Source organism: Phragmites australis, chromosome 10 (assembly GCF_958298935.1).
Source record: "Phragmites australis chromosome 10, lpPhrAust1.1, whole genome shotgun sequence".
In the NCBI taxonomy this organism is placed as follows: Eukaryota; Viridiplantae; Streptophyta; class Magnoliopsida; order Poales; family Poaceae; genus Phragmites; species Phragmites australis.
In genome coordinates, this window is record NC_084930.1 from 17990352 (window position 1) to 18017675 (window position 27324).

At 40.2% G+C, this 27324-nt stretch overlaps 1 pseudogene; it reads left to right on the forward strand.

Annotated features, from left to right (window-relative positions):
* Positions 1-315: 315 nt before the first annotated feature.
* On the forward strand, positions 316-26679 carry LOC133930137 (alpha-1,3-arabinosyltransferase XAT2-like; annotated as a pseudogene).
* The last annotated feature ends 645 nt before the right edge of the window (positions 26680-27324 follow it).

Below are 27324 nucleotides of genomic sequence, written 5' to 3' on the forward strand. Positions count from 1 at the left end.
TATGTGATCCGAAATCTTAAACACATTCCATGTTCAGGAGATTGACTATTCACTACGAGAAATTGTTGCTATCGAGAAGAAATTATTCCTAGCCGACGTCATTTTTTTGTATGCGTACCATGCATTGGGATTTGGGAGATGAATGAGGGCAAAATTACATGCATGAATACAAGGAAAGTAAGGAAGGAATTAAGCCGTAGCTGTGGTAAGATTCACCGCGTGGAGACGTGAAGAACAGGAGAGCTAGCAATGCACTCCACATAGTACATAATCATGCGGCCAACCGCATGTGGAACATTCAAACCATCAGAAACAGATGGGCATATGAATTAGCGAGTTAGCATTCTCTATAATGATTGAGAACAAGTAGCGAAAGGTATCCCGTTAGGAGTGTATAAAAAAATATGTGTGTATCCGAAACCTTGGGCTGAAAACTAACGAATGCTATAGAGACATACCCATTGCATAAGGCAACTCTTAGTTACATGTAGAGGAGAAGGTAGGCGAAAGAAGAGAAGTGGGGGCGTGAGGTGATCAGCCAGAGCTAGGGCCAGGGGATGGGCACCGACTCCTCGTCGTCAACGTCGCCGGCGGCAGTTGTGGCTAAGAGCACGGCGAGGACGGTGGCGCAGCACCACCAATCCGTGGTCAGGTTCCTGTTAGGCTTCTTCCGTCCTGCTGCTCTACACCGCCATGTCTTCCCAGTTCGGGTCCAGTACTGGTACCATTAGTTAGTCGTGTACTCTCGTATATCTGTTCTTCTTTTGTTATTGTTCATGTTTAGCTAGCATTTATTTGCTGGGTGCAATCCTAGCTTGCCGATTATTTCGGTTATTCGTTGCCAAATCACATAAGCGCACCGTATTGCTAATAACTCCACTACTTTCTTCCTTGTTTAATCTTGAACTTTGTTTCTTTTGTTTCGTCAGCGCATCCTTTCTTCTTCTTTAACCCCAATGGTATACTCGGTGACGTATTGGTTCTATATTCCTTTGAAATTCTCTCTCTAAATTAAAAGAAGTTTAGAAGTACTTTCAGGTAATAAAGAAAGATTACATAGTTGTTGCATCGCAAGATATGCATGTGGAATGACAAGCTGCGTGTTTGACTAGCCATTTCTCTTTTCCATTCCGTCGGCATCATACTAGACCTTAAAATTTTCTTGTTTCTGAAGCCACGGTCGATGCGTGCAGGTGTTCTACAGTATACGCCGGCCGTGCATACAAATCGAAACGCCAGGAGGACGGCACCGGTGTCGACGCCTAACAATTCGACTCGTGGTATATACCTTGCAGCAACCTGTTTGATTAAGTGCGATTGCTACATTCTTAATGAAACGCCCAATCGAATTTAATTTGTATCGTTTATCTATGCTATGCTATACAAGTATGATTGAAGTACACACTGGCTTGGGAACTGACAATGCGAGAACCGAACTCCTTGGCCCACGGCACAGCTTGGAGATTTAGCGTGTGCAGTCGTGATCATGCCACTTAATGTCCTAACAGTATTAAGTAGTTCTCATCCACTGTTTTCTTGCACAAGCAGTACAGGACAATTTTGCCTAGTAGTCCTCCCGTGCCCACACTAACTTTCCGTGCTATATATACCAGCAAAGCCGAAAGATACTCGAAATTGATTTGTTACATATGATTGATGTGAGCAGGGTTTAACAAGTCATTAAAAATCGCTTAGTATTAACGAATATTGGCTAATTCGGTTCACACCGTATTTCAAAATCAACTGGTTTTTCGAATTTAAATTCATTTTTTTAAAAAATAAATAAATAAATCACAAAAATTCTAAAAATACTAGAGACAATTCTAAGACCTTTGAAAAATATCTCAGAAGTAATATTATTCGCATCATATTTCATTAAGAGAAAGTTTAAAAAAAAAAGAGAAATATTAAAATGAGTCATATGAACATGATGATTTGGTCCATCATGTTAAAGTAAAGCTTGACATAAAAATACATATTTTTTATATAGGTCATATCTTAAGAGGATGTTTAAAATTGGCATCGCTTCATTTAGAGTTTTATTAAGTTTTTCAAGATTTTACAAAGTTCACAAGCATAAAGTTAACATGTCAAGAAACAACACTGTAATTAAATTTTAATTGCTACCATTATTTTTCTATATAAATCATAGTATAAGTGAACTAATAAATATGGTTTCACTAATTTTGAAGGTCTGATGGGTTCGTTATGAATTAATTTAGTTACAACATATTTTCACTAATTTTACATGTTAAAATAACTATTTTGTGAGTTCATGTATTTTTAAAATATATAAGATCATGTAAGAAGACTAACAAAATTGGTTTCATTATTTTTGGATTAGCAAAGTATTAACTATGCATTTAACTAGGTTAAGCAAATACATTTTCTCATAGAAAATATTCAACTTTTTTATGAGTATAAATACTTTTATCATGTAGATCATGTTACAAGGAAGCCAAAAAAATTTGTTTTCACTTTATTTGAAGTTTAGATAAATTAGTTATTGATTTTATAAGGTTGAGCTATTTATGGGGTTTTAGTTAAACTTCACTGAGATTCGAGAAACGTGCTTGGCAAATTGGAAAATTCGATCGGTTTTCGATGAATTTATTAAAAATTCAGAAAATTCAAAAAATTTGCTCGGTAAATTGGAGAATTCACTCGGGTTTTGGTGGAATTCGACTGGATTTGCTGACTCGATTCGGTCACTTTTTGTTTCTGATTTACAAATTTGATCAAGTGAATTTTTTAAAGTTTCACCAAATTTGGACTGAATTTTCTAATTTTTTCGAATTTTAGAAAATCGCTGAGTCCCGGTTTTTAAATGCCAAACGGTTTTACAAACCTTAGATGTGAGTGATAGAGATATATCTTCATCACAACAAACAAGGTGACATGCAACACATTGGCGTTTAGCCAGACGCCAAAGGGAGAAACGTCCAAATGAAACTAAGAAAAGAGATTGATGGTTTGGCCTTTGTATTGAAGTTTGATGCTTATCGATCCAATTGGGTGAGGTGGCAGATTTGATTGCGTATATATATATTTAGTATAACCACAAATTTGGATGTCGTTAACACTCACTTCCCTTGAATTATAGGATGCTAATGGACACGCGAATACGAAGGTGGGGAATTGGCATACATGATTTCTCAATCTGAGGGGTCAATTGTCCGCACCCTAAAAATCTTCCTCCTTCCACTAAACACAAATTTGCAATTTCTTGGAGCGTGAGAACATTGGTACATAATATGTAAGAAAACAAGCATAATAGGATCGAACATGAGACATAGTTTTTTACGTGAAAAATTTTTACAAGAAAAAATCATTGGCATCAATCGGTGATCTTCACTATATCAGGGATGTGTACAATATAGAGGATTATAATGAGTGTCTCAACTCTCCTGACAGCTTGCAAGATATATTTATAGGAGTGGACACATACGACTCGAGTTTAATACGGACTGTTCCGGAACATGGGCTGAAGGCGGTCCCTTATATGGCCTAACAAGAATTCGGATCATAATTCAACAAACTCCACTTTGAGACGAATTCCATCTTGTAGCAAATAAAAAATCATCAATGAGCTCCCTTCAATAATAAATATCACCGACGCCAAAAATCTCTAGGACTCAAACTGTAACACCATTATGCTCAAGTTTAGTAGCGAAAACTGGCTTTGTCATCATATCAGCAGGATTATCATGAGTGCTTATCTTGCATATTTTAATATCATATTGAGCAATTACATTTCGAATATAATGATACTGCACATCAATGTGCTTTGTTTTTTTATAAAACATCTGATCCTTTGTAAGGCAAATAGCACTCTTAATATCACAGAAAATATTAATACAAGAATTATGCCCACAAAGCTCAGTGTACAAACCTCTCAGCCAAACAGCTTCTTTGCATGCTTCAAAAATATCTATATATTCAGCTTTAGTAGTTGATAAAGCAACAGTAACCTACAAATATGCTTTCTAACTAACAGCACAACTAACAATGGTGAAAATATAACTTGTGAGAGATCTCCTCTTATTCAAATCACCAGCATAATCTGAGTCAACATAACCAATAAATCCATCTCCAGATTTCTCAAACTGCAAACAAGCATTAAAAGTACCATGCAGATATCTAAAAATCCACTAAATAGCTTTCCAATGCTCTTTGCCAGGATTAGCCATGAATCTACTAATAACACTTAGTGCATGAGATAAATCAGGAAGAGAGCAGACCATAGCATACATAAGTGAACCAATTGCATTTGAATATGGAACTCTAGACATGTACTCAATATCATAATCTGACTCAGGACATAACGCTGAAGATAATTTGAAATGTGTAGCTAACGGAGTACTCACTGGTTTTGCATCATGCATATTAAAACGACAAAGGATCTTCTCACTATAACCTTGTTGACTAAGATATAACTTGCCAACTTTCCTATCTTTTATGATCTTCATGCCAATAATTTTTTTTGCTGCATCTAAATCCTTCATCTCAAATTCACTACTTAATTGTGATTTTAATTTGGCTATTTCTGATTTATTCTTTGCAGTAATCAACATATTATCGACATAGAGAAGTAAATAAATAGCTAAACCATTAACAATCTTCAAATAGACACAACTATCATAATCAGAACGCTTAAAACCATTAGAGAGTATAAAGGAGTCAAACCTCTTGTACCACTATCTAGGGGATTGATTCAAACCTTGAAGAGATTTCTTTAATTTACAGACAATGTCTTCTTTTTCAGGAACAACAAAACCTTCGAGTTGATCTATGTAAATATCTTCATTAAACTCCCCATTAAAAATGCAGTTTTAACATCTAATTGCTCAAGTTCATAATCACGCATAGCAACAGTACTGAGTAAAGTGCGAATAGAACTATACTTCACAACAGGGGAGAAGACATCATTATAATTAATACCTGGAATCTGGCTATAACCTTTTAGTAACCAACCTTGCTTTATACCTTGTCGTTTCATTAGAAGAAATACCCTTCTTTCTTTTGAAAATCCACTTGCAACGAACATGCTTCTTCTCTTTTGGTAATTTGACTAAATCCCAAGTACCATTCTTTTTAAGTGACTCTATTTCATCTTATATTGCAGCCATCCAATTATTGCAATTAGAAGAAGTAATAGCCTCATTATAATTAGAAGGTTTTGCATTACCTTCAACTTCTTCTACACAACTCAAAGCATAGACAACAATATTACACTCCTCAATTAACCTCTTGAGTGAATTAATTTATCTTTTAGGCCTGTTAACTGCAATAGAATATTGTGTAGACTGCACAATGGGAGAAGATGGTAGAACGCTAGACGAATCATGATCAATAAATAATTTTTCAGCAATAGGTGCATCTTGAACAGCAGCATCTTGTGTACTTTCTGCATTAATAAAATACTTCACCTGCACGCTAGAACTTTGCTGACTCTGAACATGAGCATTAGGCAACATAGCAGATTCATTAAAGACAACATTCATACTAATCACCACATTTTATGTTGTAGGATTCCACAATTTATAACCTTTAACACCAGATTTATAACAAAAAAGATGCACTTAATAGCTCTAGGCTCCAATTTACCATTATCAATGTGAGCATAAGTAGGACAACCGAAAACACTCAATTTTGAATAATCAGTTGGAGAACCAGATCATATCTCAATTGAAGTTTTCTTATCAATAACAATGTTTGGTGATCAATTATTAAGATAGCAAGCAGTGAAAACAGCTTCAGCCCAAAAATACCTATGCATACCTGCGTTAGAAAACATGCAAAGGGCCCTCGAGATGATAGTTCTGTTCATACGCTCAGCTACACTATTTTGTTGTGGAGTACTAGGAACAGTGTAGTACCTAACAATGCCTTCAGACTTACAATATGAATTAAATTCATCAGAACAAAATTTCATCCTAGTATTAGTGCGAAGTTTCTTTACCTTTTTTTTTCAGTTTGTGTTTCAACCATAACCTTCCATTCTTTAAATGCTTTAAATACTTCTAATTTATGCTTCAAGAAATAAGGCCAAACTCTCCTAGAGTAATCATCAATAATAGTTAACATATAACGAGAACCAACTAGCAAAGGACTACGAGATAGTCCCCATAAATTAAAATGCACATAATCAAGAATACCTTCTGTTGTATGAACCGAAGTGTTGAATTTCATCCTCTTATGCTTGCCAAAAATACAATGCTCACAAAATTTCAGCTTGCCGATGCTTTATCTATCAAGAAGACATCTCTTGCTCAATTATGCCAAACCAAGTTCACTCATATGCCCAAGACGCATATGCTATAGATTAGTAACATCAGAATCTGATAATGAATGTAAACTTACAGTGGCATCACCTGTGATTGTAGTGCCTCGGATATAATATAAATTGGCAGACTTTAAATCACCTTTCATTACAATAAGGGAACTTTTTTCACCTTCAAAATACCATCTCCACCTGATCAATCATACCCTTTATTATCAAGAATACTCAAATATATAAGATTCCTTTTCATACTTGGAACGTGTCTCACATCTATCAAGATTCTAATAATGTCATCATACATCTTTATCATAATTGATCTAATTCCAACAATTGGACGTGGGTTGTCATCACCCATCCTAACAGAACCAACATCTTGAATAGAATTATAAGTGGCGAACCAATCTCTATGTATGCATATATGGAAAGATGCAACAGAGTCAATAATCCATTCATCACCACTACTAGCACATCCAACAAAAATAACGAGAGTCTCTCCATCAGAACTATTATCAAAGTAGAAGCAGAAGCTTTACCTTCTTCATTAAATTTACCTTTCCTCTTTTCTTTATTCTTCAACTTGTAACATTCAGATATATCATCATTATCTCTCTTGCAATACCTGCAGAATTTTTTCTTACCTCTAGACTTCGAACGACCCCTATAACCGTTCGAACTTCTACCTCTTTAGCTATTATGTGAATTCTTTTCCTTTGTCCTGCCACACACAATCAAACCTTCTCCATTGGAAGTCAAGCCATCAGTAGACACCATCTGTTCATCTTTTTCTTGGCATGCAAAGCCTCATAGACTTCTTTTGAAATAAGTGTATCATGACTGTATAATATGGGATCTCTAAAATTTACAAAAGAACTGGGTAATGAGCACAAAAGAATAAGACTCAAATCCTCATCATCATACTTTACCTCTATAGATTGTAGGTCAACAATGATCTCTTTAAAGACCGAAAGATGAATCAACACAGAACAACCCTCTTGTAATTTGTGCGTGAACAACTTCATCTTCAGATGCATTTTGCTGGTCAAATCCTTTGACATGCAGATTAATTCCAGCTTTAAGCATAGAGTAGCAGCGAGTTTCTCCTGCAAAACCTCCTGCAAAATATTATTTGATAAATAAAGATGAATTTGTGACAAAGCCTTACGATCCTTTCTCTTTTCTTCATCAGATCAAGACTTTTGATCTTTGTTTCCAAAATTATCTAGCGCATCATCCAAATTAGTATGTGCAAGAATAGCTCGCATCTTGATTTGTCATAGAGAAAACCTTTATCTCGGTCTAGGAGTAGAATATTATACTTCAAAGAAGTCATGACGAAGAATAATCAGCAACAAAATAGGCTGCAACCCTCTGGTACAACCCTATATGCACGAAGGAATAAACTGCAGAAATCTCGTGTACATGCAGCAATAAAAACAGAAACCAATCTCTTGGTACCTTTCCTCGGGTGCACGTAGCAAAATTTGATTTTTTTTCCATTCATGTGACGGGTAGGCAGCTGGAAGTCACTCGAGACTTGGATCATCATTTCACGTGGGTAGGCAGCCTTTTTTTAAGATTAGCTTAATGGTCGTCCACCAGCTGCAATCGCGAAGAATCGTCAAGGAATATCTCAATCGCCTGTCGATCGTCGGAGACTTCCCAGGAATCGTCTCTCTAGAGATAGACGAACAAATCTATTTTTTTCTCGTAATCTCATATAAATCTAATCCGACTCTGGTACTAGTTGTAAAAAAACAAATAAAATAAGATCGAATATGAGATACAATATTTTACGTGGAAAACCTTTAAGGGAAAAAATCACAGGCGCCAATCGGTGATCTTCACTATATCAGGAATGTGTACAATATAGGGGATTACAATGAATGTCTCAACTCTCCTAACAGCTTATAAGATATATTTATAGAGGTGGACACATACGACTCGAGTCTAATACGGACTGTTACGGAACATGAGCCAAAGACGTCCTTTATATGACCCAACAAAAATTCGGATCACAATCTAACATAATAAAATTACAATAGGGTCAACATAATTCATTCAAGCGGGGTCTAGAAATAGAGCGTAAAGGCTATCCGCATATCCTTTGTCGTAGTTCCTCAGTTAGGAGAAAATGAAGCCCCAAAACATAGATAATGATGTATTTAGTTGTCTGTATATGACTCAGTCTAGCTAATAGGATGTAGGTAGCAGATGTTTAGTTTCTTGCATGCATGCTGAGCCTGGCTCTCGAGATACAAATGTATGCACTCAGACTGGTTCTGTACGTAGATACATGAAATTTAGGCATTTATGTAGAGCCAAGCTCGCGGGATATAGTCTGGTTCTCAGTTAATGATATTATTAGTATGTGATAAGTGTATAATAAGTAATATTATTATATTTCAATGAATATTAAGACTTAATAAGATAAATTAAGAACTATAATAATACAATAATATAAAATAAATATCATAATAACACTTTGTTTGTATATTTTTATCTCATATAATATGTTTCGTACCAGCAACTAAACACTATCTTTTTTCAGCCAGACTAAATCTATATAACTAACAAACAAATTGCTACTACATACACTCAGCATGACTGAGGTAAGCCTAGCTCACGTATACGGGCTAGGCTCAAACATGGGAGCAACTAAATGCACCGTAAATATATTAATTTTTCCATAAAACATTGTTTGAATTTGTGATTTATATGTATGGAATGTGAGAGTAATGTTGTACAAAGCGCTTTCAAAACATTCAGTTTCACAGGTTTATGTGGCAACAAATTTGAAGTGCCAAAGTGACACCGTACTGACTTCAAAACGTTAAAGAAAAAACACCACACACGTTGTACAGAGTTGATGAGTATTTATGCTTCAGACGAATTTTTTTCTGTAGGACTTGCCACCCGATAGCAGCAAAATCACTATGGCAAAAATAAAAAGCTATTTGATCAACATCCCAAGGCGAAGAAAAAGGTGACTGAAAGAAAACAAATTTTCAGACATTTCACTATAAGTCAACCCCACTCTAGGAGATTATAATGGCGATCAAGCGATCTAGGTTTCCACTGATGATCGGTTACACTATTTGCAAGAGCTAGCTTTACCAAATTGTTGATAGGTGTTGTACATGTGGTAGGGAATGGGAATGATATGGAGCAAGATGACAGGCCGAAGAGCGATGCAACTAAGAAGATGGAAGAACGTGTCCAATATGATGGACATAGAACCGACAAGAATAACCGCACCGAAGCCAAATTCGGTAAATCGACCTTTCTCTACCGGTTTTGTTTCGAGACTCTTTCTGTTCCGAACTGATCCAACATTCGGTTGAGTAGTATGCATAATTGTATATCATCTAGCTATATCCATGTTAAACTTGTTGACTTATTGACCAACTGTCAAACAGATGGCGTGCAAGGGGAAAATGCAGAGCAGCCAAGTCAACCAGTGAACGATGATAGCGACACGGTGGAGGAAGAGCTTATCCGGCAAGAAATCGATCAAGGCACCAGCAAGAATGATTCCAACATGGAACCAGGTTCGTGGTGCTTCCACCAAGAACTATTTTCTGCGCATGCTTATTCATCATCTGAATCAGTAAACCTTTGCCGCAGATGCGCCACGCAAGCCAATCTGCGATCTCTCCAACCCCAGATACGACATTTGCGAGATCTCCAGCGACGCGCGTACCATCGGAATGAACCGCACCGTCATCTACGTCCCGCCGGCCGGCGACCTCGGCGAGGACAGCCAGGAATGGAACATACGGGACCAGTCCCGCAAGTACCTGGAGTACTTGAACAAGGTAACGGTCAAGTCGTTGAACGCCTCCCAAGCGGCGCCGGAGTGCATCTCTCGGCACGCCGTCCCGGCCGTCGTGTTCGCGATGAACGGGCTCACGTCCAACCCGTGGCACGACTTCAGCGACGTGCTCATCCCCTTTGTCACCACGGGAGCCTTCGATGGTGAGATCCAGTTCCTCGCACTATTGTAGAAACTTCTTTTACTGTCGGCTCTAAAATCATCTTCACTATCGGTTTTAAAGTCAATAATAGGTAGTAAACACGATAGTCGTGGACTATCACTGCCAGCTCAGTGGACCGGCAGTGAAGAGCCTTATCACTGCCGGCTTAAGAATTCAGCCAGCACTGATACCCAAGGCATCACTGTCGGCTCGATTCAGCCAACAGTGATATCCAAAGCATCACTATCAGCTAAATCCTTCAACCTGCAGTGATAAACTTGGATCCTTCCGTCGGCAGTGGTTTGCCTCTCCTCCCTCCCCTCCTCCCTCTCTCTGGCCTCTCTGTACTCCCTCTCACTCCTTGATCTCTTCGTCTCTCTCAATGCATGTATACAATAATACATATATTTAATGTAAATTAATAATAAAAGCATCCTCATTAATACATAGTAATGAACATATATTTCAAGTCATAAGCATCGACAAACACACATATATACATAATAGTTCTCATACGTCACCCCTGAAAAGTCGGTCGAGTTCAGCTAGTCCAGTATCCTTCTACCTCTACCTCTACCTCTCCCACGATGAGGACCGCGTCTCCGCACTGTCGACTGTTGGCATGTGTATATTTGGGGACACGGGGGGCCGATGGTAGTGGAGCGTTGGACCTGGTCATGCCTAATCGAGTACAGTGTCGCCTAAGCTCTAGGCTCGCCGACGTGTTAAAGACATCGAAGTTTGACACCTAAACACCTCTACGGTTTGAGCCTTCGGCCTCCTTTGTAGCACACTAACGGGCCTTCCTTTCGTCCTCCTCCTAGGCACGTTTACGGGACGCAACTTCTTGCTCCTCTACAGCGCACAGCTGACGGGCTAGCCTCTCATTCTCCTCCTTAGCATGCTTCCTGGCTGCTGCTTCTTGCTCCTCCTTCGCACCATCATTGGAAGGCCATCCTGTCGATACCAACTTTGCATCATACATAGTAATTTATATCATTCATTAATAAATAGTAATTGATGACATACATTAATATCGTGTCATTTGGTGAAATATAATACATTGTCAAGCCCCTTGGTAACCTTCCTCTTTATCGTATACTCTCTACTAGAAGGAATGATGTCATCGGAAGATCTGTGACGCGTGGACAGCACGATCGGTTCATGAAACTCGCCGTTTGGGTTGATAGTATGTTCTAAGAAGAACCCCACGATCTGTTCTTGAAGGGCATGTATTTCTGCATGTTGTAACGTATTTGTACATAGTTTCAAGCGCTGCGTTTGAAGAATCAAAAGAATTAGTCCTTGAACATGTATAGAAATTGAAAAGAAGGTATCGATATGTTATTTCATACCTCAAGACCATTGAACCTAACAGCGTCTCCGTCCAAGCTGAATGTGTGCATGTGAGTAACAACATAAAACGCGCAGAGATTATTGTCGGCTGCCTACCTCATACATTTCAAGAGGAAAGGATTGTCAGTGGAATGAATTAAACATTTTTATTTAGTAGGAAATGCAAGACATGAATATTCCCTGCGTACCGAAAAGTCAGTTTTTACATCATATTGCTTCCTGAATGGAAAGTAGATGATACTCTTTTTCGGTATCTTGTGTACGCCCTGTACGTAAATATGAATATCAATTAAGCTTAGATGCAATTGTCGAGAAGATTAAATGATTGAGTTAACCTGTTTAGCATGTCGATGAGGTGTTGGTAAGTGATCTGATCTTTCTTTTGTGAGTCCAAGACAATGATCTTACTCAAGTTTGGGTGGATGATAAGGAGGATCCAATGAAAACTGTAAAATATGTCACCATAGCAAAGTAGTACTAGGATCGAGTTACCCATAAAATGAGGATGCCTTGGCGCGTAAACACGTACTCATAATTGTAGGGTAAGAGTATGAATTTCTTGTATTGGTGGTGAAGCAGACACTTTAATAAGTAATCCTCAGTGAAGTCTGGATTCTCCCTTATAAGTTTCTGTTTCACAAGCCCAGGATCGATAAATCCTACCTGCTTATCTAAGTCTTGTTCGCATGCTTGGATCTCTATTCTACAAAAGAGAGAAGTTAGCTATGCAATTTTAAGGTACAAGATCATATAACGTGAATTATATGCATAAATCACATACAGAGTCCACACTCTTACTATAGCCACATCGAGGGCATCTGCCTTATACAATTCATACAAGTCCTTGAAATACACCTAGAAGGAGACATCCCCGTTGAGGAAATAATTATCTGTATTTCTTACGGGGAATGCATGAAAACCTTGTCTGGAATGCTCCAAGTACCACTAATGTAATCGGCGCATTTGAGTTGTAAGGTTTCTTTCTATATCTGATTTGACCAAAGATTTGGTCAACTCAAACGGCCATGTAACATCCATCCTTTGGATATCCGCTCCCATAGTAAGCAGTGCTAGTTCCTCTACTATTATTCTTGGTTCAGCTAGGAAGTCCGCGATGCTTGGAGAGCATCCTTAATGATTGGGTCTGACTTGCTCTTGGCCTGCTTTTTGCTGATGCGTTCATAGTCAGTCGGCGGCTTTCTTGAAGCTGCCCCTTTTGTTTAACCTGTTTAACTTTGGCCATTTTCGTGAAAAAATTTCACGGCATCTTCAGGCACAACAAGCTTCAGCGGAGGTGGTGGAGGATGGAAATGAGACGTGACACTGGCATCAGCAATCTTTTTGGTTTCCTCAGCAGTGAGTGGATAGACATTCTTGGGTTCCATCAACTTCTTAGATGCCATCGACTTTTTATATGACGTCGTTTGCTGAATGCTGCGGAACCTGGTCATGTTTTCCGAGCTGATGGCTGGGTTCTTGATGGTGTTGGCTTCTTGAGCGGTGGACTTCTTTGAGGCGATGGCTGAGAAGTTGGACTTCTTCTAGGAGATGGGTGAGGAGAGGGAGATCTAAGAGGTGACGACGGCCCGAGGTGTACTGGAGAGTAGAGGTTCTCGGGAGCTGTCCCTGGTGAAAACACTATGTAGGCCTTCTCCCACGCGATGAATGTGTGCTCGTTCTCTCCTATAGTGTTCGCCCCTCCTCTGCGGGGTAGTCCACCTCAACATAGCGGTACTAGTCAACTATCTCATCTACTTCAACGACAGTGTAGCCCTCCGGTATCGGACTTTCGTGCAATTATTCATGGGAGCCACGGGGATAAGCCACGCCGGAAGCCACCTTGATGGTAATGTTCCTAGCACCAATATGTATTTCAGACTGTGTCGATGCTGTGACGAGGTCCACAGGATAAGTGATGGAGTCAGCTCCTGGAACTCCTGTAGACGCACAGCTACTCCAACGACCACCGGGGCTGGAGCGCACACCATCAGGAGACGCTTTCGGTCGTTCCTGTTCGCTCACAATGGCACCCCATTGACATATGAGGGCTTCGGACACTGCTTGTGCTATTTTTTCTTTTGTATGTTTCCTCTCCTTTTTTAGTGCTTGTTCAAGTATTTCCATCATCTTAGCTTATTCTGCCTCTCATTCTGCATCTCGCGCTGCTTGGGATCTCTTTTGACTCTTGTAACTATCAACGTCGCCTTGGAATCCATATTTCCAACCCATCACCCCAATACCTCGTGTGCGACCACCGTGGTCCTTGTTTCCTAGGGCTAAGGTGAGCTCGTCTCTATCCCTGTCTGGCTTAAAAGAGCCTTGTGAAGACTACTCGTGGGCTTCCGCAAGCTTTTTTGCAAGATCTTTTGTCGCTTCCAGGTCTTTGGAGGTCATAAAGGATAAGCTTCCATCAAACGAGTAAGAAGCACCTCTCCCAAGAAGGAAGTGTGTCGATCGTTCGCTCCAGCCCTCCGTCTCAAGTGTGACACCTCTCTCACATAGTTCTTCTAGCTGTTGTTGTCACTACCTTTCTTTTCTCACGTACCAACGACTGCCGACTCTGTGGGGGTACAGGTTCTTCTTTGAGTTTGCTTTGTTCACCTCACTCAACCTCTGTGCATCTTACGCTTAACTACTTCCATATCTGTCTCTTCAAGGAAGTCAAACTTCTCTAATATCTTGGGCCACAAGATGTCGTTCTTGATCGAATTAGAAACCACGTGTGGATCACCTCATCACCAGTCCACAATCTGTAGCTGATGGGCATGTGATCCTTAACAGCAGTACCACAAACTGACTTGTATGGCCCCAGAACTCTCTCTAGTGCAGTTGGCTCCCATACTGGTGAGACCTCCGTGATCACAAATCGTCTCGTAGGCATCTTGGAGGGACCTCAGACACGATGCCACTCTTGGGATTACTCATTGTCATGACCCTCCAGAGCATCAAGCATCTGCGCATAAGCGAAAAAACTATCGGGAACCTATACGATAATATATACAACAGATGCATTCATCTACTTATGAATTACCTCATCGCCTCCCTAGGCGTTTGTTTGGTCCAGGTTGAGGTAGTGGCTCGGACTACCTTCTTCAATGTTTGACAGCGGTACTGCATCTCCTTCTAACACCTAGCCTGGATTGGTGGTTGGTGATGCCATCACTTCTTGGGAGTTCTGCATACGATGACGACGAGCGGTTGAGTATTCTATATATAAAGAACAGAGGAAAGAGGAAGATAGAGATAAAGCCGACGAGGGAGGGAGGGAGGTTGTTGAAAGAGTGAGATAACCATGAAGGAATCGACAGGTTACGATCACATTTAACAAAAAAAAGTCGCATCTTATAAAGCAAAATAGGCATAAAGGTACTGACAGTTGACACATTGATCTTGCAAGTCACATCATCTTACATAGCAAAATAATGATGATTACAACTAGAACTAGGATTATGACATGTTTACACGTGAAATCACATTTCTTATTTTCAAAGTTAGCCAATTATAGCTCAGCTTGGATGACTTGATTGTTGTATGCTGCAACAGCTTCATATTTGGACTTGTATCCTTTGTAACATGCTCCTTTGAATTCATTAACTTGTGTGTGACATTCCTCCCAACTGGAGAACACTCCACTTTGCCGACCACGATAAACAACATACCATGTCATAGCAGTCCTAAATTTCAGAGAATATGCAAAAATGATATACTACAAACCACACTAACACCAAAAAATGTTACTGCGAAGAAAAGGTTGTGTTCATGTTATATTACAGCACAGTGGTTCTAGCAAATGGCCTTATTAGGACTTCAGTACTGATTACCTGTTCGGAGAGAAAGCATTCTTCTCAAGTCATCATTTATCTACCAGTCCTACTAATTTAGAGAGCAGCTCTCTCAAGACGAGCTGGACGCCCTATCTGAGGTTGACCTCTAGAGTTTTCTTTTAGCCTGGGCTGACTTGGTACATAAATGCTGATTTGAGAAGAATGCTTCCTCTCTAAACATGCCATGTTGAAGCATCCTCAAGCCATATCATCATCGCCACTATATATATTTTCCTATCACCATGCCACCCTCTGTACTTCTTCTTTTTTCCTACATGCATGACTCCAGCCTTGTGCAATGCGTACATGAGTAATATGCAATGCTTGGCAATGTGATTATTTTCTCTTAGGCAATGATCAAGTAGTGAACTCCCTTGTGAATTTTGGATTACAAGTTTCATTTGTATTTGGATGTTGTTTGAATTGGATGACAATCTGATACATCAATCATACTTCATTTCTTCCTATTGGTTCTCAATAACCACATATCAAACTGGCCGATAATATCATGCATCAAGCAAATATCAGTCGCAATTAACATACATGTGCTATGAAAATAATCACAATGGATGAAAATAAATTGCATCAGTGAAGAACTAACTGCATCAAGCAAACTGCCTGCTAGTTTTTGCACTCTAGCAGAACAAACTTTACACCACTACCAGGATAAACTGTGAAAAGGGACCTCTGTTACCAATTCAGTCTATTACCAATGCAACTATGATACATTATCATCTAGTTCTACTTCATTAATCACAATGGTGTTTTAGCATAGCTCATAGTTCACCCAATACCAAGTTCTAAACTAACAGCGGTCGGCGAGGCACCCAATACCAAGGAGGGCGGGGGATTTACCTTTGCTCTATCGGTCGGCGAGGCAAGCGGGTGCGGACAACGATGACATGAACAGGACGGCGGTGTAGGGGATGAAGACGACGGTGTAGGGGACAGGGGCACGGGGAACGGTAGTATAAGGGATGGAGACAGCGGCCTCAGCTTCGGGCCAGGGACGGCGAGGCTCCAGGGACTGGGACGACGGCCTCCGGGACAGGGACGGTGGCCTTTGGGATGGGGACGACAGGGCTCTTGGGACGGTGAAGTCGGGGAGGATGCGACGGGGACAGCGGCATCGGGGAGGATGCGGTGGAGATAGCGGTGTCGGGGAGGAGCCGGTGGTGTCGAGGAGGCGGCGGGGACGGCGGTGTCGTGGAGGGCATATGCAGGGAAATTTTTTCTAAGTGTCAGAGGATGGGCGTCGAGCAATATAGGGGATGGCTTTCACCGCTGGCTCAATTTGAGCACCGGCAGTGAAAGGGTACCTTCACTGTCGGCCCAATAAGTCCACCGGCAGTGAAATATCTTTTCCTGGTGGTGGTTTAGGATGCAAAAAAAATTTCAAAGTTTTGCGCACGCGCGAAGAGACTCGAACCACGACCTGCACAAGTAAGACCGAACAAAACGTTGCGCTACTCAAGTGATTTCGATTTAATTTGTACTATCTATACTTATTAACATTATGTTGACCTAAAATCCTAGTACGTATTTATTTAAATTTGAACTTGCTATATACCAAAATTATGTTTTGTATATACCTAAATTTTCAGGTTCAATTTTCTAATAAATAAATAAATAAAATAAATATGTTCATAACTATAGGTAATTCATTAAAAAATAAAAATAAATATGCTCATAACTATAGGTAATGCATTAAAAATAAAAAATAGTAATACATAGCAATAGTGCTAGCTTGTGCTATTGCTAATTCATTATTAAAAATCAAAAATCGATATGCTCAATAATAAAGACATCTTCGTAGATATATTGAATCCTAATATATCTACGTCTATGAGATAATCATCCATATCACCGGCTGGCAGGAGTCCTTGATCCAAACTGCAGTTCGAGAGAACATGATCCATTTCGCCTACGTTAAGGCCTTTCGCACCGTGTTTGTTCTAAATGTGATATGTCTCTTCAAATCCACGCCTTAACAAGTGATCGTACACAATATTAGGTTTTGAGAACTTCTTCTCACTCTTGCAATCATAGCATGGACACCACAATGCTGTTTTACCTCTACCTTCCATATCCACCACCACAGCACTCATGAAAGACTTCACCACGCTCTTGTACTCATTACAAGTAAATCAATCAAGGTACATCCAACTTTGGTCCACAATCTACAAATTGAACAAAAATCATTGTTAATAGAAATGGCAGAGTACATACAATTGAATAAGTATAAAAATTCTAACTAAATTTAATTAAATGAAGAGTACATCCAAGCCAATTTCTTATCTAAGGTGAAGGATTCTAGCTAATTTCTAAATAGGAAAAGATAGGTTCTAATCCTATTCGAGGATATGTGGCCTGAGTATATTTCTATGCTCTTGTATGGTTCTAGAGAAAATTTGGCAACATCTCCCCACTATTTTCTAAATACACATCTCGACAATGAGGCAAGAGGGTGTATATCTAGAGAAACAACAGGGAGATGCCACTAAAATTCTCTCTAGAACTAAACAAGAGCATAAAAAACTACTACTTGGGCCATATATTCTTGAACTGTCCAAAGTTCATGGACAATTTTAGAACATCTTCTTAAAAATATGATGAATTGCTAAGTTATATTTATAATCAAATACTCACGAATGGGAGACGTAGGTTACGCAAACTAAATTCACATTTACAAATATAATTAACATAATTGTGCCATATACATATCAAGATTTGGGAGAATGAGAAATTATGATCTCCAACTCAAACCCTAGAATCTAGCAAATAGAGTAAGAGGAGGAAAGGGGGATGCAAATCTTCAAAGGCCAAGGGGGACAATGCATATATATCAAGATTTGGGAGAAGGAGCAAAATTGTTGATTCCAGCTCCAACCCTAGAATTCACCACATTTGAACAATAGGAGGAGGAAGGGGGTAGGGAGAGGCAAATCTTAAAAGGACAAGGGACAATCCCAACATCAAATCACCAAGATTTGGGTTGTCCTCAGTAAAATCACCAAAAAATTTCCTCCCTATGCCAAGTAGCCAGTGGACAGACACTGTCTAGTCGAACTACTTAGCGCAGAAAGTAACAGTAAACATCACTCATTAGTGACGGGTGATACCGTCACTAATGAGTGAGCCCTTAGTGATTGGTCTCAGCACAACCCATCACAAATGAGTGGACCCGGCAGTAAACTGTCGGAGGCTACAATTAGTGATGTGTACCTGTCACTAATAATGTCATTAGTGATGGGCTTTGAGGTGACCCATTACTACTATCTTTAGTGATGGGTCATTCCCTCGTTGTCACTAAAGACCTCTCATTAGTGACGGGTCTTCACCAGATCCTAGCTTAGACCATACATTAGTGATGGGTTGTCACTGGACCCATCACTAATAGTGCATTAGTGACGTGTTCTGGTTAGCTATCACTAATGCGGTGCCTCCTATGTTCGCTTCTTATGTAGTGGAAGTTACTATGTGTTGGGACCGATTTCTGGGCTCAGCATATAGATGAGATTGATCGTTTTCTTGGACCGGTCTCAATAGCTTTCTAGTGTACTTTTGATATTTCCCAATGGTGAAAACAAATCACAAAAAAAAAAATACTGACTAAGAACGACCAACAAGGAATTCCTAATAAAAAAAGATTTATAGCAAATCTCCTGCAGTGTCGACCGCTTAGTATGGTAACCCTCGGGAAAGGTTGGATATCTTGGATTGAAAACTGGCTATGTATGCATTGACGTGTATTTCTTTTGGACATGTATATGGTCATTAGTATTGGTTACATGCTATTAGTGTATGCCTGCTAAAATACGGAATGCATAAAGCCCGTGCAAGAAGAAAATCTCAAATAGATGAAGAATAAAGTTGAACAAACTCTCATCTGCTTCTACGTACTTACCAATGTTCAATCTGTAGCTTTAATGTGCATGCATAAGGTCTGATTGCTGAACCTCCATGCCCTTTGCTTCCTATTCCTTACGCAATACAGAATGCTTTGTTTTAGACCTCGACTGCGTATCAATGTCTTCCCTCACTGTCATGCTCACAACCGTAGGAAATAGCGATGCGCTGACACGATCTTAAACATAATGATACCCGCAGGTCAGCTAATTACTCATGTATCATATGATTGCTTACCGTTCCTGCCAAGTTTTTTTTGTTCCTTTTCCGGGAAGCTAGGAATAACCTCATAACAAGAATACATTTAACTCTTCACACTCCACTTGGTTTTCTTCTTTATGTTGGCTCCTTCCTTCATTGGATCGGTCATCCTATGTTTTAAATGCAAAATGATATAATGCAACAAGACTGGCATAGATAGTACAAGGAATATTCAAAATAAAATCTAATTTATATGCATCAATGGTGAAAATAAAGAAATTAAAATAAGAAAATAAATATGCCATGCAAATGCAACTATGCAACTAAGGAAAAGTAAATGGTGTGCCGGTCGAAACTGGGGTTTTGAGATTTTGGGGAAGAAATAGGCGCGGATGAATTCTAAGGTTTTAGTTCCTTTCTAATACCATTCTAATAAATTGTTACACTAGATTATGTGGAAAATGTAGCAAATTAATGGCAATTAATAGAGAATTGACATGAATTGACTAAAACAGTATGATCAAAGTTGGGGTTACCAAAAGGGGAAATTGAGGGCAAATCCAGGCTAATTGTGCATGATTCATGTAAATAGATGAATACTTAGGCTCTGATTACCAAATGTTAGACTTAAAACTCATCTAAGTTGCATGATCTTCACTAGTCACATGAACACAATGCTAATTAGTGCAGAAATTAGGATTTAGAACCTGGATTAGGCAAAGCCATCCCCTTCCTAGTCGATGTGGTGAGGAGCTACCGTATTAGCAGCACCTTAAAATTTGCCACTGCATCGACATCATGCATGTAGAGAATAATGTGTGCAAAAGCTTGATTGGTCGTTTACTTAATATTCCAAGCAAGATGAAAAACAGCCTCAATGCAAGGCTTGACTTGGTTGTATGAAGATCAGACCCGAGTTGGCATCTGAGCCCTCTGAAAAAGGCAGAATGAGTCTTCCTCTAGCCTAATATAATCTGAAACAGGATGAGAGAACCAAACTATGCCGGTGCTTGTATGGTGAGAAAGTTGGTCCGATACTCCACCAACATCTCAAAACTTGTGTCGATGGAATATTTGATATTAGTTAGCATGAAGTCCCATGATTGTCATGTGTTGATACAAATGCTTCCTGTTGCAATCTAAAATATCCAATCGACATATCTCCGAGACACAATCATCAAGCTTTGTTACTTTTTCAAGAAAATTTCTTAGAAGGTTATTGATCCCAAGGTACTAGATGATTTGTAGGCCAATGTGCCGAAGACACTATGTCATCTTGAGATGTATTTTTCACCGTTGTTTTTTCATATCATTTTACATGTTATCATTCACCTCGTGATACTTGTCTCCCAGTGCGATGCTTAGGAGGTGATCGAGTCTCAACTTTCCCATTAAAAGCTCTCATGTTGCTACGGTATATATGATTCTCGCGAAGAAATTTACGATGACCTAGGTACACCATTTTTCGGCTATTCTTCAGCCACAAGCTCTCTGTTTCATCCAAACAATGCACGCATGCACAATAGCCTTTGATAGTCTGGCACGATAAGTTGCTAAGGGCTGATGAATCCTAGATTGTTACGAACAGCATTGCGCGTAGGGTGAAGTTCTCTCGTTTGTATGCATCCCATACCTGCACACCATCGTTCCACAATATTACAAGATCGTCTATTAATGGCTTCAGTATACATCGATATCGTTGCAAGGTTGCTTCGGACCTGGTATCACCACCGGCATCATAATTTACTTCCTCTTCGTACACAACCAAGGAGGAAGGTTGTAGATACATAGAGTCACAGGCCAAGTGCTATCACTACTGCTTATATTACTGAATGGATTCATCCCATCTGTACTCAATCCAAATCTTATATTCCTCACATCTTCTTCAAATGGCTCCTCGTATTTCCTGTCGATGTTTCTCTGCTACGTAGAATCAACGGGGTGTCTCAGTATTCCATCATCCTTGCACTCCTCGGCGTGCCATCGCATCAGTTCGGCATGCCTTTTGTTCACGAACAAACGCTCCAAACGGGGGACTTAGGAAAATACTACATCACCTCGACGGGAGGCCTTTTATTCTTTCCTTCACCATCGATATCATCACAGTCACATTTGTACCGTGATGCACCACATACGAGACACGCTTCCAAGTAAGCATGCTCTTTGTGATACAACATGCAATGTTTGGACATGCATGTATTTTTTGCACTTCCAACCCCAATAGGCACACAATCTGCTTGGCTTGGTACGTGTTTTTTGGTAGCACATTTCCCTTTGGAAGCAATTTCTGCAAGAACAGTAACAACTCTGTGAAGCTTGCATGAGATCATCCATTGCTTGCCTTCAATTGTAGCAGTGAAAGCACGGTACGCAACTTTGTGTGCTCCTTCTCGTAGCTCGGGAACAATGATGTTTTAGAGTCCTCTACCATATGCTAGAACTTTTGAAACTCTCTTTTATTGGTGAAGTTCCCCTCCCCATCGCACAACATCTGGTCCAGATCATCGGGGTTGGCGTCGGCCAACATCTCCTCTAGATCATCATCGACCAACGTATCTCCGGCAGGCGGCATATCGGTGTATTTGTCAGCCGGAATATCGGTGCACAAGTCTTCATCTTCTCTGCCAATGTATTGCCCTTCCTGTACAATCTCAGCTTCACCGTGCTCGGTCCAATGAGTATAGCTAGGCATAAAGCTCCTTGGCATCAAGTGGGAATGTATCTGCTGGGTGGTGGAAAACTGCTTCTTGTTTTCGCAATCGACGCATGGACAACACATGTATTGAGACTATGTATTTGACTTGTGCGCCACGGCTTGTATCAGGAAACAATCCACACCGTTCTTGTACTTTGTGCTCACACGGCTCGCATCGTACATCCATCTTATGCCCATCTACAATTATATCATTATTGTAAATCCAAATTCATAACATCTAGAAGATTTTGCGATCACCAACAAATAAATTACCTCGTTATCTCCTACCGGTAATTGGCCTGAGTTGGAGGAGCCGCCGTTTGTGTACTTTCATATACGCTTCCGATGAGTATTTGTTGGTGCCGTCCGTAGAAATTTTCTTTATTATTCAACCCTTTTGTATGACTAATTAAGTAAAAATAAAAAAAATACGTTCATACATAAAGTTTATATATTGGAACTTGCTAATTAAATAAAATATAAAAAATATAATTGGATCTTGCTACATACCTAAATATCATGGAGAAATTTTCTAATTCATTAAAAATCAAAATAAATACATTCATACCTAAAGTTTTCATATAGGAGCATACTAATTAATTAAAATATAAAAACATAATTGGAGCTTGAAACATACATAAATATGATGGCTAATTTTTCTGATTTATTATAAATCAAAAATAAATATGCTCATACCTAAAGTTTCTATATTAGAGCTTGCTAAATTAATTAAAATATAAAAAATATAATTGAAGCTTGCTATATATCTTAATTTTATGGGTAATTTTTCTAATTCATTAAAAATAAAAAATAAATATGCTCAAACCTATAGCTGATGTAAATCAATAATAAAGACACTTTTCACCATAAGCTACTAATTGATGCTTCCGTATAATAAATGAGATATAATTTCATCTACATTGTCTTAAAACATCATGGCCATAGGTGCATCTCCATCATTTCAAAATCTAGAGCAATTTAGCAAATAACATTCAACTAGAAATGGATTGAAGATGAAGTTACATACCTTGGAACACCTAGTGCATGAGGATTCCTCAAAATTTTAAAGCCACTAAGAACTTGGTGACCAAAAATGGCCATCACCGAGCAAACAGAGCTCCTCTATGTTGTGTGCTCGGGCTTGGGGAAGGAGAGGGTGACTTTTATATACTCGAGACATCACTACCGGCTGATATAACAAGCCGGTAGTGATGCCCTGCTATCACTACCGGTCGGTGGATTAAACCGGCAATGAAGATGGAGCAGGGTATCACTGCCGGTTCATAAGCTATGATGACTGTATTTTCCCGCGTGGCTTGTGAACCGGCAACGATTCCCCATCACTGCCGGTTCCTAATGGGCCGGTCCGCTCATGGGCACTCATGGGCCCATTAGGAACCGATAGTGATGGGCCAGTATATATAGGAGTTTATGTAGTAGTGTCCTCTCCAACATCCAGCCGTGGTGCACAAGTACAGGCTCATCCTCAAGAACCTATCCCGCTACGACATCGTTGACTTCAATCAGGACGATGGCGTCGGTGCTACCCGCACTTTTGTCGTCGGCCTGAGCAGCCACCGTGACCTTGGCATCGACCCCGCCCAAGCGCCAAGGAACTACAACATGCTTGACTTCCGGCACTACATGCGTAACATCTACTCGCTACCATCCGCTAGGGTCGATATCCTGTACAAGGAGGCAAACAACGTCGCCATCGGCGCCATGGAGCAACGGAAGCCACAGCTTATGCTTATCAACCGCAGGCGAACAAGGAAGTTCGTCAACTTCCCGGAGATCATGGCGGCGGTCCTGGATGCCAGATTAGTGGTCATTCCCGTTGAGCCGCATAGGGACCTCAGCGCGGAGGAGTTCTCCCAGGTCGTGGACTCGTGCAACGTGCTCATGGGCACACAAGGGGTCGGGTTGACCAACTTCTTGTTCCTCTGCACCAACACAATAATGCTGCAGCTGGTGCCATGGGGGTACATGGAGCACCCATCCATGGTATTCTATGGCGGGCCAGTGAGGGAGATGTAGCTGCGGGACATCGAGTACAACATCACCGCCGAGGGGAGCATGCTCTACGATAAGTACGGCAAGGACCACCTGGTTAGCAGGTGCTTCGGATGCTCAGGGAATAGGGAAAAAAGTGTTTTCATTTTATTTTTAGACAATGAAATAAGATTCAACATATTCTAGCTTCCATGTTTTACATGGATGTACGCATGTACGCAGCCAATAATTATTACAAAGTTATAGCCACTGGCTACAAAAAATATGTAACAAATAGCAAGGTTCTCCATCAAAATCAAATTGTGGTAGCATCATGCACATATCCTATTACTAAACCTTCATGCATGTTTGGAGAAGATTTCCATTATTATCATATCTAGGACTCGGCAAACTCATCCCATTTTTTCCCTCTCATTCTGAAGCAACACCTAGAATCTAATCCAATGTGTGCCCCTATAGATTATGATGAAGAATGAACTTTTGATTTATCAAAGACCACATTACTTCGACTGAGCCAAAGAACTCAACAAAGAGCACTTGCTCCAACCTAGTACAGGATGGGCCTAGCCAGTTAATTTGCATACTCTCAGCATGGTGTAGATCATTTGGGTGTGGAACGAGTGTAATTCTAGTATGTTTCGTTGGCGCAAGAAGGTGCTTCTGTTGTTAAGGTGTATTCACGCGGTGGTGAAACCTTAGCGGGGATGTACGTGATAAGAGGGGCATTGTAAAGGCTTTTTAGTAGATTCCTAGCGCACACCTCGGATGTATGTAAGAGTTCCCCATCGACTAATGGATGCTTGGCGAAATTGGATGAAACGTCTCGTGGGTAAAGTGTGTGACCTCTGTAGATTGTAAAACTAGTTAATAGGCCGTGCTCAAAATTATGAGTGACATGGAAAACCTACTATAATTAGAACTTGATGGTGGTTAGCTTAGTCAATTGTGATGGTGGGAATTATAGTTGAGGTGTTTTTGATCATAACGGTAGGAACTATGATTAAGGTGTGTTCAATCTCGGTGGTGGGAACCTTGATTGAGGTGTTGGAAAGTTAGTTAAGTCAAGATAATTAGAATCTTAATGTGGTTGGTCAATTACTAGTATTTACTTAAATAATATTGGTTTTCAAATGCTTTTAAAGTAATTTTGGATTTATGTGAAAGAGCCATATTGCCATATCCTTGTTAAAGGCTTCGTATGCATATTATTTTCTTCACAGCTCGTTGAGTACGACAAGTGCTCTCACTCTTGCTATCACCAAATACTCAGATGGAGAAGGTATTGAGGAGTTTGCTGAGGATGGATCATTCTAAGATGCTTTCTACGTCAATCATGCATGTGGAAGAGTCGTAAAGGATTATAGTGTTCATAGTTCATTTAGAGTTATTTGGTTCTTCAACCCTTGAAGGTCACTTTTATAAGACTCTTTATTTGATTAAGGTATGGATATTGTAATGATTATCACCAATGAAGTTATTATATGTTGGGATTGATTCCTGGGCTCATCATATAGATAAGATTAGTTTGTTCCTTAAATCGGTCTCGACGAAGAGGAACTTTGTCCTCTGCTCCACTTACTCCATGAAGAGATTTGCATATAAGAACAACTCATGAGAAATATACCCTTTGTACCCCTGATAACTACTCGGGATTGGAGGGTACCTGTTTCACTTTCTCGTGCTAGGTCCTCTCCGGTTGTGAACTCTCAAGCGCCGAAAATCCTCAATTACAGAAGACATAGGTGGCCCTTGATGAAATCTCCAATGACGTCCCCTGCCATCAGCCCTCGCTCTTTCAGATCCCTGATCTCAGTGATGAGGGTCCGAAAGGTGGTGGCAGTCTTTGGAGCTTCCATCCACACCTACCTTGCAAGCGGTGCAAGTCCTTGATATGTGACTTCGGGTGGAGGAGGCTGATAGTAGAACCATTTCTTGTGTGACCATGACCAGGAGCTCACTGTAGAGAAATTGATGTACTCCACCAACTTTCCATCATGGAGGCAGAATTCAGCGTTGTTGGTGACCTTATCCAATAACTTATTTAAGACGTAGAGGTACCAGAAAAGTTTGATGGATGGGCACACGCCCATGCAGGGCTCACACAAGTGTGTGAAGATGCTGAGCATGATGACGGAGTTGGGATTGAGGTGGATGGGTTCGATGCCATAAAAGTTAAGCATGTAGAGAAAGAAGCTAGAAGGGGGGAAATGGAAGCCACGATGAAAGAAATCAACGAGCACAACAGCCTAGGTTGTGTCTGGGCTAGGGATCTGTTGACCCTCTACTGGCATGCAGACGATCAAGGCGTGTGAAAAGATGATCTCGCTGTGCTCCAGCCATGCCAAGACCTATTTTGAGACGTTTAACGCCACCCTTGGCGGAATTGCTAACTTGGTGGCAGGGGCGCTGGAACTCTCTGTCTAGTCTAGTTTCTTGCGGCCCATGTTGTTCGGAAGGTGAGGGATGCAAGGTTAGGGTTTTGGTTGCAGTTGTAGGCACAAAGCAAGAGGCGAAGGAGAAGATAGCTCGAGGAAGATGAAGATGGAGGAAGTAAGCATCGCAGAAGATGCTTCAGTATCCCTTTTATACAAGGACAAAGAGGTGCTTGACGGCTCTCCGACTAGCATGGTAAAAGTTCCAACTACAACTCGGGACCACAATCTCCTGCGCCAATCACTACTATCGAAATAGGCTTATATACCGAGCCATCACTGTTGGTTTCTTACGAGCTGACAATAAAAGACCATTCAAAAAGAATTGGCAGTGAAAATCCATTATCACTGCCGACTCTAGACACTATCACTCGTGGCTAGAGCCGGCTGTGATAGTGGATGATAGATTATTTAAAAAATTCATAACTTTTCATACGAAGTTGGATGGGGACAAACTTTATATGAAAACTGTAGCCCTTGACAAGATCTACAACTTTGTAGTTGAAAACTTTCTCATTTGATGTCATTATCCAAATAATCGTTTGAAGTTTCAGAAAAAAGATGTCAAAAGGATTGCATATGCTAATAGTATCACTAGTACTTCTTTGGTGGGATAATAAGGACGTATCGCGTGTGC